This window comes from Pleurodeles waltl, chromosome 10, assembly GCF_031143425.1.
Source record: "Pleurodeles waltl isolate 20211129_DDA chromosome 10, aPleWal1.hap1.20221129, whole genome shotgun sequence".
Lineage (NCBI taxonomy): Eukaryota > Metazoa > Chordata > Amphibia > Caudata > Salamandridae > Pleurodeles > Pleurodeles waltl.
Window position 1 is genome coordinate 144,937,845 of NC_090449.1, and position 17,459 is coordinate 144,955,303.

Genomic DNA, 17,459 nt, shown 5'->3' on the forward strand with positions numbered 1-17,459 from the left:
GGTAACTTGTGGGGCTCTGACCAGGTTCTGTTACCCAGAATCCTTTGCAAACCTCAACATTTGGCTCTAAAAACACATTTTCCTCATATTTCGGTGACAGAAAGTTCTGGAATCTGAGAGGAGCCACACATTTCCTTCCACCCAGCATTCTCCCAAGTCTCCCGATAAAAATGGTACCTCACTTGTATGGGTAGGCCTAGCGCCCACGAAAGGAAATGGCCCAAAACACAACATGGACACATCACATTTTTTCACAGAACACAGTGCCTACCTGTGGATTTTGGCCTCTAGCTCTGCCGGCACCTGGGGAAACCTAGCAAACCAGCACATTTCTGAAAACTAGACACCTGGGGGAATCCAAGATGGGGTGACTTGTGGGGCTCTGACTAGGTTCTGTTACTCAGAATCCTTTGCAAACCTCAACATTTGGCTAAAAAAAACACTTTTTCCTCTCATTTCGGTGACAGAAAGTTCTGGAATCTGAGAGGAGCCACAAATGTCCTTCCACCCAGCGTTCCCCCAAGTCTCCCGATAAAAATGGTACCTCACTTGTGTGGGTAGGCCTAGCGCCCACGAAAGGAAATGGCCCAAAACACAATGTGGACACATCCCATTTTTTTACAGAAAACTAAGGTGTTTTTTGCAAAGTGCTTACCTGTGGATTTTGGCCCCTAGCTCAGCCGGCACCAAGGGAAACCTACCAAACCTGTGGATTCCTGAAAACTAGAGACTTAGGGGAATCCAAGATGGGTGACTTGTGGGGCTGTGACCAAGTTCTGTTACCCAGAATCCTTTGCAATCCTCAAAATTTGGCTAAAAAAAACACATTTTCCTCACATTTCAGTGACAGAAAGTTCTGGAATCCGAGAGGAGCCACAAATTTCCTTCCACCCAGCGTTCCCCCAAGTCTCCCGATAAAAATGGTACCTCACCTGTGTCTGTAGGCCCAGCGCCCATGAAAGGAAATGGCCCAAAACACAACGTGGACACATCCCATTTTTTTACAGAAAACAGAGGTGTTGTTTGCAAAGTGCCTACCTGTAGATTTTGGCCCCTAGCTCAGCCGGCACCTAGGGAAACCTACCAAACCTGTGGATTTCTGAAAACTAGAGACCTAGGGGAATCCAAGATGGGTGACTTGTGGGGCTGTGACCAAGTTCTGTTACCCAGAATCCTTTGCAAACCTCAAAATTTGGCTAAAAAAACCACATTTTCCTCACATTTCGGTGACAGAACGTTCTGGAATCCGAGAGGAGCCACAAATTTCCTTCCACCCAGCGTTCCCCCAAGTCTCCCGATAAAAATGGTACCTCACTTGTGTGGGTAGGCCTAGCGCCCACGAAAGGAAAGGGCCCAAAACACAACGTGGACACATCCCAATTTATTTACAGAAAACTTAGGTGTTTTTTGCAAAGTGCCTACCTGTAGATTTTGGCCCCTAGCTCAGCCGGCACCTAGGGAAACCTACCAAACCTGTGCATTTTTTAAAACTAGAGACCTAGGGGAATCCAAGATGGGGTGACTTGTGGGGCTCTGACCAGGTTCTGTTACCCAGAATCCTTTGCAAACCTCAAAATTTGGCTATAAAAACATATTTTCCTCACATTTCGGTGACAGAAAGTTCTGGAAACTGAGAGGAGCCACAAATTCCCTTCCACCCAGCGTTCCCCCTAGTCTCCCGATAAAAATGGTACCTCACTTGTGTGGGTAGGCCTAGCGCCCACGGAAGGAAATGGCCCAAAACACAACGTGGACACATCCCAATTTATTTACAGAAAACAGAGGTGTTTTATGCAATGTGCCTACCTGTAGATTTTGGCCCCTAGCTCAGCCGGCACCTAGGGAAACCTACCAAACCTGTGCATTTTTTAAAACTAGAGACCTAGGGGAATCCAAGATGGGGTGACTTGTGGGGCTCTGACCAGGTTCTGTTAACCAGAATCCTTTGCAAACCTCAAAATTTGGCTAAAAAAACATATTTTCCTCACATTTCGGTGACAGAAAGTTCTGGAATCTGAGAGGAGCCACAAATTCCCTTCCACCCAGCGTTCCCCCAAGTCTCCCGATAAAAATGGTACCTCACTTGTGTGGGTAGGCCTAGCGCCCACGGAAGGAAATGGCCCAAAACACAACGTGGACACATCCCAATTTATTTACAGAAAACAGAGGTGTTTTTTGCAAAGTGCCTACCTGTAGATTTTGGCCCCTAGCTCAGCCGGCACCTAGGGAAACCTACCAAACCTGTGCATTTTTTAAAACCAGAGACCTAGGGGAATCCAAGATGGGGTGACTTGTGGGGTTCTGACCAGGTTCTGTTACCCAGAATCCTTTGCAAACCTCAAAATTTGGCTAAAAAAACATATTTTCCTCACATTTCGGTGACAGAAAGTTCTGGAATCTGAGAGGAGCCACAAATTCCCTTCCACCCAGCGTTCCCCCAAGTCTCCCGATAAAAATGGTACCTCACTTGTATGGGTAGGCCTAGCGCCCACGAAAGAAAATGGCCCAAAACACAACATGGACACATCACATTTTTTAACAGAAAACAGTGCCTACCTGTGGATTTTGGCCTCTAGCTCTGCCGGCACCTGGGGAAACCTAGCAAACCAGCACATTTCTGAAAACTAGACACCTAGGGGAATCCAAGATGGGGTGACTTGTGGGGCTCTGACTAGGTTCTTTTACCCAGAATCCTTTGCAAACCTCAAAATTTGGCTAAAAAAACACTTTTTCCTCTCATTTCGGTGACAGAAAGTTCTGGAATCTGAGAGGAGCCACAAATGTCCTTCCACCCAGCGTTCCCCCAAGTCTCCCGATAAAAATGGTACCTCACTTGTGTGGGTAGGCCTAGCGCCCACGAAAGGAAATGGCCCAAAATACAATGTGGACACATCCTATTTTTTTACAGAAAACTAAGGTTTTTTTTGCAAAATGCCTATCTGTAGATTTTGGCCCCTAGCTCAGCCGGCACCAAGGGAAACCTACAAAACCTGTGCATTTTTCAAAACTAGAGACCTAGGGGAATCCAAGATGGGGTGACTTGTGGGGCTCTGACCAGGTTCTGTTACCCAGAATCCTTTGCAAACCTCAAAATTTGGCTAAAAAAACACATTTTCCTCACATTTCGGTGACAGAAAGTTCTGGAATCTGAGAGGAGCCACAAATTTCCTTCCACCCAGCGTTCCCCCAAGTCTCCCGATAAAAATGGTACCTCACTTGTGTGGGTAGGCCTAGCGCCCACGAAAGGAAATGGCCCAAAACACAACGTGGACACATCCCAATTTATTTACAGAAAACAGAGGCGTTTTTTGCAAAGTGCCTACCTGTAGATTTTGGCCCCTAGCTCAGCCGGCACCTAGGGAAACGTACCAAACCTGTGGATTTCTGAAAACTAGAGACCTAGGGGAATCCAAGATGGGGTGACTTGTGGGGCTCTGACCAGGTTCTTTTACCCAGAATCCTTTGCAAACCTCAACATTTGGCTAAAAAAACACATTTTCCTCATATTTCGGTGACAGAAAGTTCTGGAATCTGAGAGGAGCCACAAATTTCCTTCCACCCAACATTCCCCCAAGTCTCCCGATAAAAATGGTACCTCACTTGTATGGGTAGGCCTAGCGCCCACGAAAGAAAATGGCCCAAAACACAACATGGACACATCACATTTTTTCACAGAAAACAGTGCCTACATGTGGATTTTGGCCTCTAGCTCTGCCGGCACCTGGGTAAACCTAGCAAACCAGCACATTTCTGAAAACTAGACACCTAGGGGAATCCAATATGGGGTGACTTGTGGGGCTCTGACTAGGTTCTGTTACCCAGAATCCTTTGCAAACCTCAAAATTTGGCTAAAAAAACACTTTTTCCTCTCATTTCGGTGACAGAAAGTTCTGGAATCTGAGAGAAGCCACAAATGTCCTTCCACCCAGCGTTCCCCCAAGTCTCCCGATAAAAATGGTACCTCACTTGTGTGGGTAGGCCTAGCGTCCACGAAAGGAAATGGCCCAAAATACAATGTGGACACATCCCATTTTTTTACAGAAAACTAAGGTGTTTTTTGCAAAATGCCTATCTGTAGATTTTGGCCCCTAGCTCAGCCGGCACCAAGGGAAACCTACAAAACCTGTGCATTTTTCAAAACTAGAGACCTAGGGGAATCCAAGATGGGGTGACTTTTGGGGGGCTCTGACCAGGTTCTGTTACCCAGAATCCTTTGCAAACCTCAAAATTTGGCTAAAAAAACACATTTTCCTCACATTTCGGTGACAGAAAGTTCTGGAATCTGAGTGGAGCCACAAATTTCCTTCCACCCAGCGTTCCCCCAAGTCTCCCGATAAAAATGGTACCTCACTTGTGTGGGTAGGCCTAGCGCCCACGAAAGGAAATGGCCCAAAACACAACGTGGACACATCCCAATTTATTTACAGAAAACAGAGGCGTTTTTTGCAAAGTGCCTACCTGTAGATTTTGGCCCCTAGCTCAGCCGGCACCTAGGGAAACGTACCAAACCTGTGGATTTCTGAAAACTAGAGACCTAGGGGAATCCAAGATGGGGTGACTTGTGGGGCTCTGACCAGGTTCTGTTACCCAGAATCCTTTGCAAACCTCAAAATTTGGCTAAAAAAACACATTTTCCTCACATTTCGGTGACAGAAAGTTCTGGAATCTGAGAGGAGCCACAAACTCCCTTCCACCCAGCGTTCCCCCAAGTCTCCCGATAAAAATGGTACCTAACTTATGTGGGTAGGCCTAGCGCCCACGGAAGGAAATGGCCCAAAACACAACGTGGACACATCCCAATTTATTTACAGAAAACAGAGGTGTTTTTTGCAGAGTGCCTACCTGTAGATTTTGGCCCCTAGCTCATCCGGCACCTAGGGAAACCTAGCAAACCAGCACATTTCTGAAAACTAGACACCTAGGGGAATCCAAGATGGGGTGACTTGTGGGGCTCTGACTAGGTTCTGTTACCCAGAATCCTTTGCAAACCTCAAAATTTGGCTAAAAAAACACTTTTTCCTCTCATTTCGGTGACAGAAAGTTCTGGAATCTGAGAGGAGCTACAAATGTCCTTCCACCCAGTGTTCCCCCAAGTCTCCCGATAAAAATGGTACCTCACTTGTGTGGGTAGGCCTAGCGCCCACGAAAGGAAATGGCCCATAATGCAATGTGGACACATCCCATTTTTTTACAGAAAACTAAGGTGTTTTTTGCAAAATGCCTATCTGTAGATTTTGGCCCCTAGCTCAGCCGGCACCAAGGGAAACCTACAAAACCTGTGCATTTTTCAAAACTAGAGACCTAGGGGAATCCAAGATGGGGTGACTTGTGGGGCTCTGACCAGGTTCTGTTACCCAGAATCCTTTGCAAACCTCAAAATTTGGCTAAAAAAACACATTTTCCTCACATTTCGGTGACAGAAAGTTCTGGAATCTGAGAGGAGCCACAAATTTCCTTCCACCCAGCATTCCCCCAAGTCTCCCGATAAATATGGTACCTCACTTGTATGGGTAGGCCTAGCGCCCACAAAAGAAAATGGCCCAAAACACAACATGGACACATCACATTTTTTCACAGAAAACAGTGCCTACCTGTGGATTTTGGCCTCTAGCTCTGCCGGCACCTGGGTAAACCTAGCAAACCAGCACATTTCTGAAAACTAGACACCTAGGGGAATCCAAGATGGGGTGACTTGTGGGGCTCTGACTAGGTTCTGTTACCCAGAATCCTTTGCAAACCTCAAAATTTGGCTAAAAAAACACTTTTTCCTCTCATTTCGGTGACAGTAAGTTCTGGAATCTGAGAGGAGCCACAAATGTCCTTCCACCCAGCGTTCCCCCAAGTCTCCCGATAAAAATGGTACCTCATTTGTGTGGGTAGGCCTAGCGCCCACGAAAGGAAATGGCCCAAAATACAATGTGGACACATCCCATTTTTTTACAGAAAACTAAGGTGTTTTTTGCAAAATGCCTATCTGTAGATTTTGGCCCCTAGCTCAGCCGGCACCAAGGGAAACCTACAAAACCTGTGCATTTTTCAAAACTAGAGACCTAGGGGAATCCAAGATGGGGTGACTTGTGGGGCTCTGACCAGGTTCTGTTACCCAGAATCCTTTGCAAACCTCAAAATTTGGCTAAAAAAACACATTTTCCTCACATTTCGGTGACAGAAAGTTCTGGAATCTGAGAGGAGCCACAAATTTCCTTCCACCCAGCATTCCCCCAAGTCTCCCGATAAAAATGGTACCTCACTTGTATGGGTAGGCCTAGCGCCCACGAAAGAAAATGGCCCAAAACACAACATGGACACATCACATTTTTTCACAGAAAACAGTGCCTACCTGTGGATTTTGGCCTCTAGCTCTGCCGGCACCTGGGGAAACCTACAAAACCTGTGCATTTTTCAAAACTAGAGACTTAGGGGAATCCAAGATGGGGTGACTTGTGGGGCTCTGACCAGGTTCTGTTACCCAGAATCCTTTGCAAACCTCAAAATTTGGCTAAAAAAACACATTTTCCTCACATTTCGGTGACAGAAAGTTCTGGAATCTGAGAGGAGCCACAAATTTCCTTCCACCCAGCGTTCCCCCAAGTCTCCCGATAAAAATGGTACCTCACTTGTATGGGTAGGCCTAGCGCCCACGAAAGGAAATGGGCCAAAACACAACGTGGACACATCCCAATTTATTTACAGAAAACAGAGGCGTTTTTTGCAAATTGCCTACCTGTAGATTTTGGCCCCTAGCTCAGCTGGCACCTAGGGAAACCTACCAAACCTGTGGATTTCTGAAAACTAGAGACCTAGGGGAATCCAAGATGGGGTGACTTGTGGGGCTCTGACCAGGTTCTGTTACCCAGAATCCTTTGCAAACCTCAAAATTTGGCTAAAAAAACACATTTTCCTCACATTTCGGTGACAGAAAGTTTTGGAATCTGAGAGGAGCCACAAATTCCCTTCCACCCAGCGTTCCCCCAAGTCTCCCGATAAAAATGGTACCTCACTTGTGTGGGTATGCCTAGCGCCCACGGAAGGAAATGGCCCAAAACACAACGTGGACACATCCCAATTTATTTACAGAAAACAGAGGTGTTTTTTGCAAAGTGCCTACCTGTAGATTTTGGCCCCTAGCTCAGCCGGCACCTAGGGAAACCTACCAAACCTGTGCCTTTTTGAAAACTAGAGACCTAGGGGAATCCAAGATGGGGTGACTTGTGGGGCTCTGACCAGTTTCTTTTACCCAGAATCCTTTGCAAACCTCAACATTTGGCTAAAAAAACACATTTTCCTCATATTTCGGTGACAGAAAGTTCTGGAATCTGAGATGAGCCACAAATTTCCTTCCACCCAGCATTCCCCCAAGTCTCCCGATAAAAATGGTCCCTCACTTGTATGGGTAGGCCTAGCGCCCACGAAAGAAAATGGCCCAAAACACAACATGGACACATCACATTTTTTCACAGAAAACAGTGCCTACCTGTGGATTTTGGCCTCTAGCTCTGCCGGCACCTGGGTAAACCTTGCAACCCAGCACATTTCTGAAAACTAGACACCTAGGGGAATCCAAGATGGGGTGACTTGTGGGGCTCTGACTAGGTTCTGTTACCCAGAATCCTTTGCAAACCTCAAAATTTGGCTAAAAAAACACTTTTTCCTCTCATTTCGGTGACAGAAAGTTCTGGAATCTGAGAGGAGCTACAAATGTCCTTCCACCCAGTGTTTCCCCAAGTCTCCCGATAAAAATGGTACCTCACTTGTGTGGGTAGGCCTAGCGCCCACGAAAGGAAATGGCCCAAAATGCAATGTGGACACATCCCATTTTTTTACAGAAAACTAAGGTGTTTTTTGCAAAATGCCTATCTGTAGATTTTGGCCCCTAGCTCAGCCGGCACCAAGGGAAACCTACAAAACCTGTGCATTTTTCAAAACTAGAGACCTAGGGGAATCCAAGATGGGGTGACTTGTGGGGCTCTGACCAGGTTCTGTTACCCAGAATCCTTTGCAAACCTCAAAATTTGGCTAAAAAAACACATTTTCCTCACATTTCGGTGACAGAAAGTTCTGGAATCTGAGAGGAGCCACAAATTTCCTTCCACCCAGCGTTCCCCCAAGTCTCCCGATAAAAATGGTACCTCACTTGTGTGGGTAGGCCTAGCGCCCACGAAAGGAAATGGCCCAAAACACAACGTGGACACATCCCAATTTATTTACAGAAAACAGAGGCGTTTTTTGCAAAGTGCCTACCTGTAGATTTTGGCCCCTAGCTCAGCCGGCACCTAGGGAAACCTACCAAACCTGTGCATTTTTGAAAACTAGAGACCTAGGGTAATCCAAGATGGGGTGACTTGTGGGGCTCTGACCAGGTTCTTTTACCCAGAATCCTTTGCAAACCTCAACATTTGGCTAAAAAAACACATTTTCCTCATATTTCGGTGACAGAAAGTTCTGGAATCTGAGAGGAGCCACAAATTTCCTTCCACCCAGCATTCCCCCAAGTCTCCCGATAAAAATGGTACCTCACTTGTATGGGTAGGCCTAGCGCCCACGAAAGAAAATGGCCCAAAACACAACATGGACACATCACATTTTTTCACAGAAAACAGTGCCTACCTGTGGATTTTGGCCTCTAGCTCTGCCGGCACCTGGGTAAACCTAGCAAACCAGCACATTTCTGAAAACTAGACACCTAGGGGAATCCAAGATGGGGTGACTTGTGGGGCTCTGACTAGGTTCTGTTACCCAGAATCCTTTGCAAACCTCAAAATTTGGCTAAAAAAACACTTTTTCCTCTCATTTCGGTGACAGTAAGTTCTGGAATCTGAGAGGAGCCACAAATGTCCTTCCACCCAGCGTTCCCCCAAGTCTCCCGATAAAAATGGTACCTCATTTGTGTGGGTAGGCCTAGCGCCCACGAAAGGAAATGGCCCAAAATACAATGTGGACACATCCCATTTTTTTACAGAAAACTAAGGTGTTTTTTGCAAAATGCCTATCTGTAGATTTTGGCCCCTAGCTCAGCCGGCACCAAGGGAAACCTACAAGACCTGTGCATTTTTCAAAACTAGAGACCTAGGGGAATCCAAGATGGGGTTACTTGTGGGGCTCTGACCAGGTTCTGTTACCCAGAATCCTTTGCAAACCTCAAAATTTGGCTAAAAAAACACATTTTCCTCACATTTCGGTGACAGAAAGTTCTGGAATCTGAGAGGAGCCACAAATTTCCTTCCACCCAGCGTTCCCCCAAGTCTCCCGATAAAAATGGTACCTCACTTGTGTGGGTAGGCCTAGCGCCCACGAAAGGAAATGGCCCAAAACACAACGTGGACACATCCCAATTTATTTACAGAAAACAGAGGCGTTTTTTGCAAAGTGCCTACCTGTAGATTTTGGCCCCTAGCTCAGCTGGCACCTGGGGAAACCTACCAAACCTGTGGATTTCTGAAAACTAGAGACCTAGGGGAATCCAAGATGGGGTGACTTGTGGGGCTCTGACCAGGTTCTGTTACCCAGAATCCTTTGCAAACCTCAAAATTTGGCTAAAAAAACACTTTTTCCTCACATTTCGGTGACAGAAAGTTCTGGAATCTGAGAGGAGCCACAAATTCCCTTCCACCCAGCGTTCCCCCAAGTCTCCCGATAAAAATGGTACCTCACTTGTGTGGGTATGCCTAGCGCCCACGGAAGGAAATGGCCCAAAACACAACGTGGACACATCCCAATTTATTTACAGAAAACAGAGGCGTTTTTTGCAAAGTGCCTACCTGTAGATTTTGGCCCCTAGCTCAGCCGGCACCTAGGGAAACCTACCAAACCTGTGGATTTCTGAAAACTAGAGACCTAGGGGAATCCAAGATGGGGTGACTTGTGGGGCTCTGACCAGGTTCTGTTACCCAGAATCCTTTGCAAACCTCAAAATTTGGCTAAAAAAACACTTTTTCCTCTCATTTCGGTGACAGTAAGTTCTGGAATCTGAGAGGAGCCACAAATGTCCTTCCACCCAGCGTTCCCCCAAGTCTCCCGATAAAAATGGTACCTCATTTGTGTGGGTAGGCCTAGCGCCCACGAAAGGAAATGGCCCAAAATACAATGTGGACACATCCCATTTTTTTACAGAAAACTAAGGTGTTTTTTGCAAAATGCCTATCTGTAGATTTTGGCCCCTAGCTCAGCCGGCACCAAGGGAAACCTACAAGACCTGTGCATTTTTCAAAACTAGAGACCTAGGGGAATCCAAGATGGGGTTACTTGTGGGGCTCTGACCAGGTTCTGTTACCCAGAATCCTTTGCAAACCTCAAAATTTGGCTAAAAAAACACATTTTCCTCACATTTCGGTGACAGAAAGTTCTGGAATCTGAGAGGAGCCACAAATTTCCTTCCACCCAGCGTTCCCCCAAGTCTCCCGATAAAAATGGTACCTCACTTGTGTGGGTAGGCCTAGCGCCCACGAAAGGAAATGGCCCAAAACACAACGTGGACACATCCCAATTTATTTACAGAAAACAGAGGCGTTTTTTGCAAAGTGCCTACCTGTAGATTTTGGCCCCTAGCTCAGCTGGCACCTGGGGAAACCTACCAAACCTGTGGATTTCTGAAAACTAGAGACCTAGGGGAATCCAAGATGGGGTGACTTGTGGGGCTCTGACCAGGTTCTGTTACCCAGAATCCTTTGCAAACCTCAAAATTTGGCTAAAAAAACACTTTTTCCTCACATTTCGGTGACAGAAAGTTCTGGAATCTGAGAGGAGCCACAAATTCCCTTCCACCCAGCGTTCCCCCAAGTCTCCCGATAAAAATGGTACCTCACTTGTGTGGGTATGCCTAGCGCCCACGGAAGGAAATGGCCCAAAACACAACGTGGACACATCCCAATTTATTTACAGAAAACAGAGGCGTTTTTTGCAAAGTGCCTACCTGTAGATTTTGGCCCCTAGCTCAGCCGGCACCTAGGGAAACCTACCAAACCTGTGCATTTTTGAAAACTAGAGACCTAGGGGAATCCAAGATGGGGTGACTTGTGGGGCTCTGACCAGTTTCTTTTACCCAGAATCCTTTGCAAACCTCAACATTTGGCTAAAAAAACACATTTTCCTCATATTTCGGTGACAGAAAGTTCTGGAATCTGAGAGGAGCCACAAATTTCCTTCCACCCAGCATTCCCCCAAGTCTCCCGATAAAAATGGTCCCTCACTTGTATGGGTAGGCCTAGCGCCCACGAAAGAAAATGGCCCAAAACACAACATGGACACATCACATTTTTTCACAGAAAACAGTGCCTACCTGTGGATTTTGGCCTCTAGCTCTGCCGGCACCTGGGTAAACCTTGCAACCCAGCACATTTCTGAAAACTAGACACCTAGGGGAATCCAAGATGGGGTGACTTGTGGGGCTCTGACTAGGTTCTGTTACCCAGAATCCTTTGCAAACCTCAAAATTTGGCTAAAAAAACACTTTTTCCTCTCATTTCGGTGACAGAAAGTTCTGGAATCTGAGAGGAGCTACAAATGTCCTTCCACCCAGCGTTCCCCCAAGTCTCCCGATAAAAATGGTACCTCACTTGTGTGGGTAGGCCTAGCGCCCACGAAAGGAAATGGCCCAAAACACAACGTGGACACATCCCAATTTATTTACAGAAAACAGAGGCGTTTTTTGCAAAGTGCCTACCTGTAGATTTTGGCCCCTAGCTCAGCCGGCACCTAGGGAAACCTACCAAACCTGTGCATTATTGAAAACTAGAGACCTAGGGTAATCCAAGATGGGGTGACTTGTGGGGCTCTGACCAGGTTCTTTTACCCAGAATCCTTTGCAAACCTCAACATTTGGCTAAAAAAACACATTTTCCTCATATTTCGGTGACAGAATGTTCTGGAATCTGAGAGGAGCCACAAATTTCCTTCCACCCAGCATTCCCATAAGTCTCCCGATAAAAATGGTACCTCACTTGTATGGGTAGGCCTAGCGCCCACGAAAGAAAATGGCCCAAAACACAACATGGACACATCACATTTTTTCACAGAAAACAGTGCCTACCTGTGGATTTTGGCCTCTAGCTCTGCCGGCACCTGGGTAAACCTAGCAAACCAGCACATTTCTGAAAACTAGACACCTAGGGGAATCCAAGATGGGGTGACTTGTGGGACTCTGACCAGGTTCTGTTACCCAGAATCCTTTGCAAACCTCAAAATTTGGCTAAAAAAATACTTTTTCCTCTCATTTCGGTGACAGAAAGTTCTGGAATCTGAGAGGAGCCACAAATGTCCTTCCACCCAGCGTTCCCCCAAGTCTCCCGATAAAAATGGTACCTCATTTGTGTGGGTAGGCCTAGCGCCCACGAAAGGAAATGGCCCAAAATACAATGTGGACACATCCCATTTTTTTACAGAAAACTAAGGTGTTTTTTGCAAAATGCCTATCTGTAGATTTTGGCCCCTAGCTCAGCCGGCACCAAGGGAACCCTACAAAACCTGTGCATTTTTCAAAACTAGAGACCTAGGGGAATCCAAGATGGGGTGACTTGTGGGGCTCTGACCAGGTTCTGTTACCCAGAATCCTTTGCAAACCTCAAAATTTGGCTAAAAAAACACATTTTCCTCACATTTCGGTGACAGAAAGTTCTGGAATCTGAGAGGAGCCACAAATTTCCTTCCACCCAGCGTTCCCCCAAGTCTCCCGATAAAAATGGTACCTCACTTGTGTGGGTAAGCCTAGCGCCCACGAAAGGAAATGGCCCAAAACACAACGTGGACACATCCCAATTTATTTACATAAAACAGAGGCGTTTTTTGCAAAGTGCCTACCTGTAGATTTTGGCCCCTAGCTCAGCCGGCACCTAGGGAAACCTACCAAACCTGTGGATTTCTGAAAACTAGAGACCTAGGGGAATCCAAGATGGGGTGACTTGTGGGGCTCTGACCAGGTTCTGTTACCTAGAATCCTTTGCAAACCTCAAAATGTGGCTAAAAAAACACATTTTCCTCACATTTCGGTGACAGAAAGTTCTGGAATCTGAGAGGAGCCACAAACTCCCTTCCACCCAGCGTTCCCCCAAGTCTCCCGATAAAAATGGTACCTCACTTGTGTGGTAGGCCTAGCGCCCACGGAAGGAAATGGCCCAAAACACAACGTGGACACATCCCAATTTATTTACAGAAAACAGAGGTGTTTTTTGCAAAGTGCCTACCTGTAGATTTTGGCCCCTAGCTCAGCCGGCACCTAGGGAAACCTAGCAAACCAGCACATTTCTGAAAACTAGACACCTAGGGGAATCCAAGATGGGGTGACTTGTGGGGCTCTGACTAGGTTCTGTTACCCAGAATCCTTTGCAAACCTCAAAATTTGGCTAAAAAAACACTTTTTCCTCTCATTTCGGTGACAGAAAGTTCTGGAATCTGAGAGGAGCCACAAATGTCCTTCCACCCAGCGTTCCCCCAAGTCTCCCGATAAAAATGGTACCTCACTTGTGTGGGTAGGCCTAGCGCCCACGAAAGGAAATGGCCCAAAATACAATGTGGACACAACCCATTTTTTTACAGAAAACTAAGGTGTTTTTTGCAAAATGCCTATCTGTAGATTTTGGCCCCTAGCTCACCCGGCACCAAGGGAAACCTACAAAACCTGTGCATTTTTCAGAACTAGAGACCTGGGGAATCCAAGATGGGGTTACTTGTGGGGCTCTGACCAGGTTCTGTTACCCAGAATCCTTTGCAAACCTCAAAATTTGGCTACAAAAACACATTTTCCTCACATTTCGGTGACAGAAAGTTCTGGAATCTGAGAGGAGCCACAAATTTCCTTCCACCCAGCGTTCCCCCAAGTCTCCCGATAAAAATGGTACCTCACTTGTATGGGTAGGCCTAGCGCCCACGAAAGGAAATGGCCCAAAACACAACGTGGACACATCCCAATTTATTTACAGAAAACAGAGGCGTTTTTTGCAAAGTGCCTACCTGTAGATTTTGGCCCCTAGCTCAGCCGGCACCTAGGGAAACCTACCAAACCTGTGGATTTCTGAAAACTAGAGACCTAGGGGAATCCAAGATGGGGTGACTTGTGGGGCTCTGACCAGGTTCTGTTACCCAGAATCCTTTGCAAACCTCCAAATTTGGCTAAAAAAACACATTTTCCTCACATTTCGGTGACAGAAAGTTCTGGAATCTGAGAGGAGCCACAAATTCCCTTCCACCCAGCGTTCCCCCAAGTCTCCCGATAAAAATGGTACCTCACTTGTGTGGGTAGGCCTAGCGCCCACGGAAGGAAATGGCCCAAAACACAACGTGGACACATCCCAATTTATTTACAGAAAACAGAGGTGTTTTTTGCAAAGTGCCTACCTGTAGATTTTGGCCCCTAGCTCAGCCGGCACCTAGGGAAACCTACCAAACCTGTGCATTTCTGAAAACTAGAGACCTAGGGGAATCCAAGATGGGGTGACTTGTGGGGCTCTGACCAGGTTCTTTTACCCAGAATCCTTTGCAAACCTCAACATTTGGCTAAAAAAACACATTTTCCTCATATTTCGGTGACAGAAAGTTCTGGAATCTGAGAGGAGCCACAAATTTCCTTCCACCGAGCATTCCCCCAAGTCTCCCGATAAAAATGGTACCTCACTTGTATGGGTAGGCCTAGCGCCCACGAAAGAAAATGGCCCAAAACACAACATGGACACATCACATTTTTTCACAGAAAACGGTGCCTACCTGTGGATTTTGGCCTCTAGCTCTGCCGGCACCTGGGTAAACCTAGCAAACCAGCACATTTCTGAAAACTAGACACCTAGGGGAATCCAAGATGGGGTGACTTGTGGGGCTCTGACTAGGTTCTGTTACCCAGAATCCTTTGCAAACCTCAACATTTGGCTAAAAAAACACTTTTTCCTCTCATTTCGGTGACAGAAAGTTCTGGAATCTGAGAGGAGCCACAAATGTCCTTCCACCCAGCGTTCCCCCAAGTCTCCCGATAAAAATGGTACCTCACTTGTGTGGGTAGGCCTAGCGCCCACGAAAGGAAATGGCCCAAAATACAATGTGGACACATCCCATTTTTTTACAGAAAACTAAGGTGTTTTTTGCAAAATGCCTATCTGTAGATTTTGCCCCCTAGCTCAGCCGGCACCAAGGGAAACCTACCAAACCTGTGTATTTTTCAAAACTAGAGACCTAGGGGAATCCAAGATGGGGTGACTTGTGGGGCTCTGACCAGGTTCTGTTACCCAGAATCCTTTGCAAACCTCACAATTTGGCTAAAAAAACACATTTTCCTCACATTTCGGTGACAGAAAGTTCTGGAATCTGAGAGGAGCCACAAATTTCCTTCCACCCAGCGTTCCCCCAAGTCTCCCGATAAAAATGGTACCTCACTTGTGTGGGTAGGACTAGCGCCCACGAAAGGAAATGGCCCAAAACACAACGTGGACACATCCCAATTTATTTACAGAAAACAGAGGCGTTTTCTGCAAAGTGCCTACCTGTAGATTGTGGCCCCTAGCTCAGCCGGCACCTAGGGAAACCTACCAAACCTGTGGATTTCTGAAAACTAGAGACCTAGGGGAATCCAAGATGGGGTGACTTGTGGGGCTCTGACCAGGTTCTGTTACCCAGAATCCTTTGCAAACCTCAAAATTTGGCTAAAAAAACACATTTTCCTCACATTTCGGTGACAGAAAGTTCTGGAATCTGAGAGGAGCCACAAACTCCCTTCCACCCAGCATTCCCCCAAGTCTCCCGATAAAAATGGTACCTCACTTGTGTGGGTAGGCCTAGCGCCGACGGAAGGAAATGGCCCAAAACGCAACGTGGACACATCCCAATTTATTTACAGAAAACAGAGGTGTTTTTTGCAAAGTGCCTACCTGTAGATTTTGACCCCTAGCTCAGCCGGCACCTAGGGAAACCTACCAAACCTGTGCATTTTTTAAAACTAGAGACCTAGGGGAATCCAAGATGGGGTGACTTGTGGGGCTCTGCCCAGGTTCTGTTACCCAGAATCCTTTGCAAACCTCAACATTTGGCTAAAAAAACACATTTTCCTCATATTTCGGTGACAGAAAGTTCTGGAATCTGAGAGGAGCCACAAATTTCCTTCCACCCAGCATTCCCCCAAGTCTCCCGATAAAAATGGTACCTCACTTGTACGGGTAGGCCTAGCGCCCACGAAAGAAAATGGCCCAAAACACAACATGGACACATCACATTTTTTCACAGAAAATAGTGCCTACCTGTGGATTTTGGCCTCTAGCTCTGCCGGCACCCGGGGAAACCTAGCAAACCAGCACATTTCTGAAAACTAGACACCTAGGGGAATCCAAGATGGGGTGACTTGTGGGGCTCTGACTAGGTTCTGTTACCCAGAATCCTTTGCAAACCTCAAAATTTGGCTAAAAAAACACTTTTTCCTCTCATTTCGGTGACAGAAAGTTCTGGAATCTGAGAGGAGCCACAAATGTCCTTCCACCCAGCGTTCCCCCAAGTCTCCCGATAAAAATGGTACCTCACTTGTGTGGGTAGGCCTAGCGCCCACGAAAGGAAATGGCCCAAAATACAATGTGGACACAACCCATTTTTTTACAGAAAACTAAGGTGTTTTTTGCAAAATGCCTATCTGTAGATTTTGGCCCCTAGCTCACCCGGCACCAAGGGAAACCTACAAAACCTGTGCATTTTTCAAAACTAGTGACCTGGGGAATCCAAGATGGGGTTACTTGTGGGGCTCTGACCAGGTTCTGTTACCCAGAATCCTTTGCAAACCTCAAAATTTGGCTAAAAAAACACATTTTCCTCACATTTCGGTGACAGACAGTTCTGGAATCTGAGAGGAGCCACAAATTTCCTTCCACCCAGCGTTCCCCCAAGTCTCCCGATAAAAATGGTACCTCACTTGTATGGGTAGGCCTAGCGCCCACGAAAGGAAATGGCCCAAAACACAACGTGGACACATCCCAATTTATTTACAGAAAACAGAGGCGTTTTTTGCAAAGTGCCTACCTGTAGATTTTGGCCCTTAGCTCAGCCGGCACCTAGGGAAACCTACCAAACCTGTGGATTTCTGAAAACTAGAGACCTAGGGGAATCCAAGATGGGGTGACTTGTGGGGCTCTGACCAGGTTCTGTTACCCAGAATCCTTTGCAAACCTCCAAATTTGGCTAAAAAAACACATTTTCCTCACATTTCGGTGACAGAAAGTTCTGGAATCTGAGAGGAGCCACAAATTTCCTTCCACCCAGCGTTCCCCCAAGTCTCCCGATAAAAATGGTACCTCACTTGTGTGGGCAGGCCTAGCGCCCACGAAAGGAAATGGCCCAAAATACAATGTGGACACATCCTATTTTTTTACAGAAAACTAAGGTGTTTTTTGCAAAGTGCCTACCTGTAGATTTTGGCCTCTAGCTCAGCCGGCACCTAGGGAAACCTACCAAACCTGTGCATTTTTGAAAACTAGAGACCTAGGGGAATCCACGTTGGGGTGACT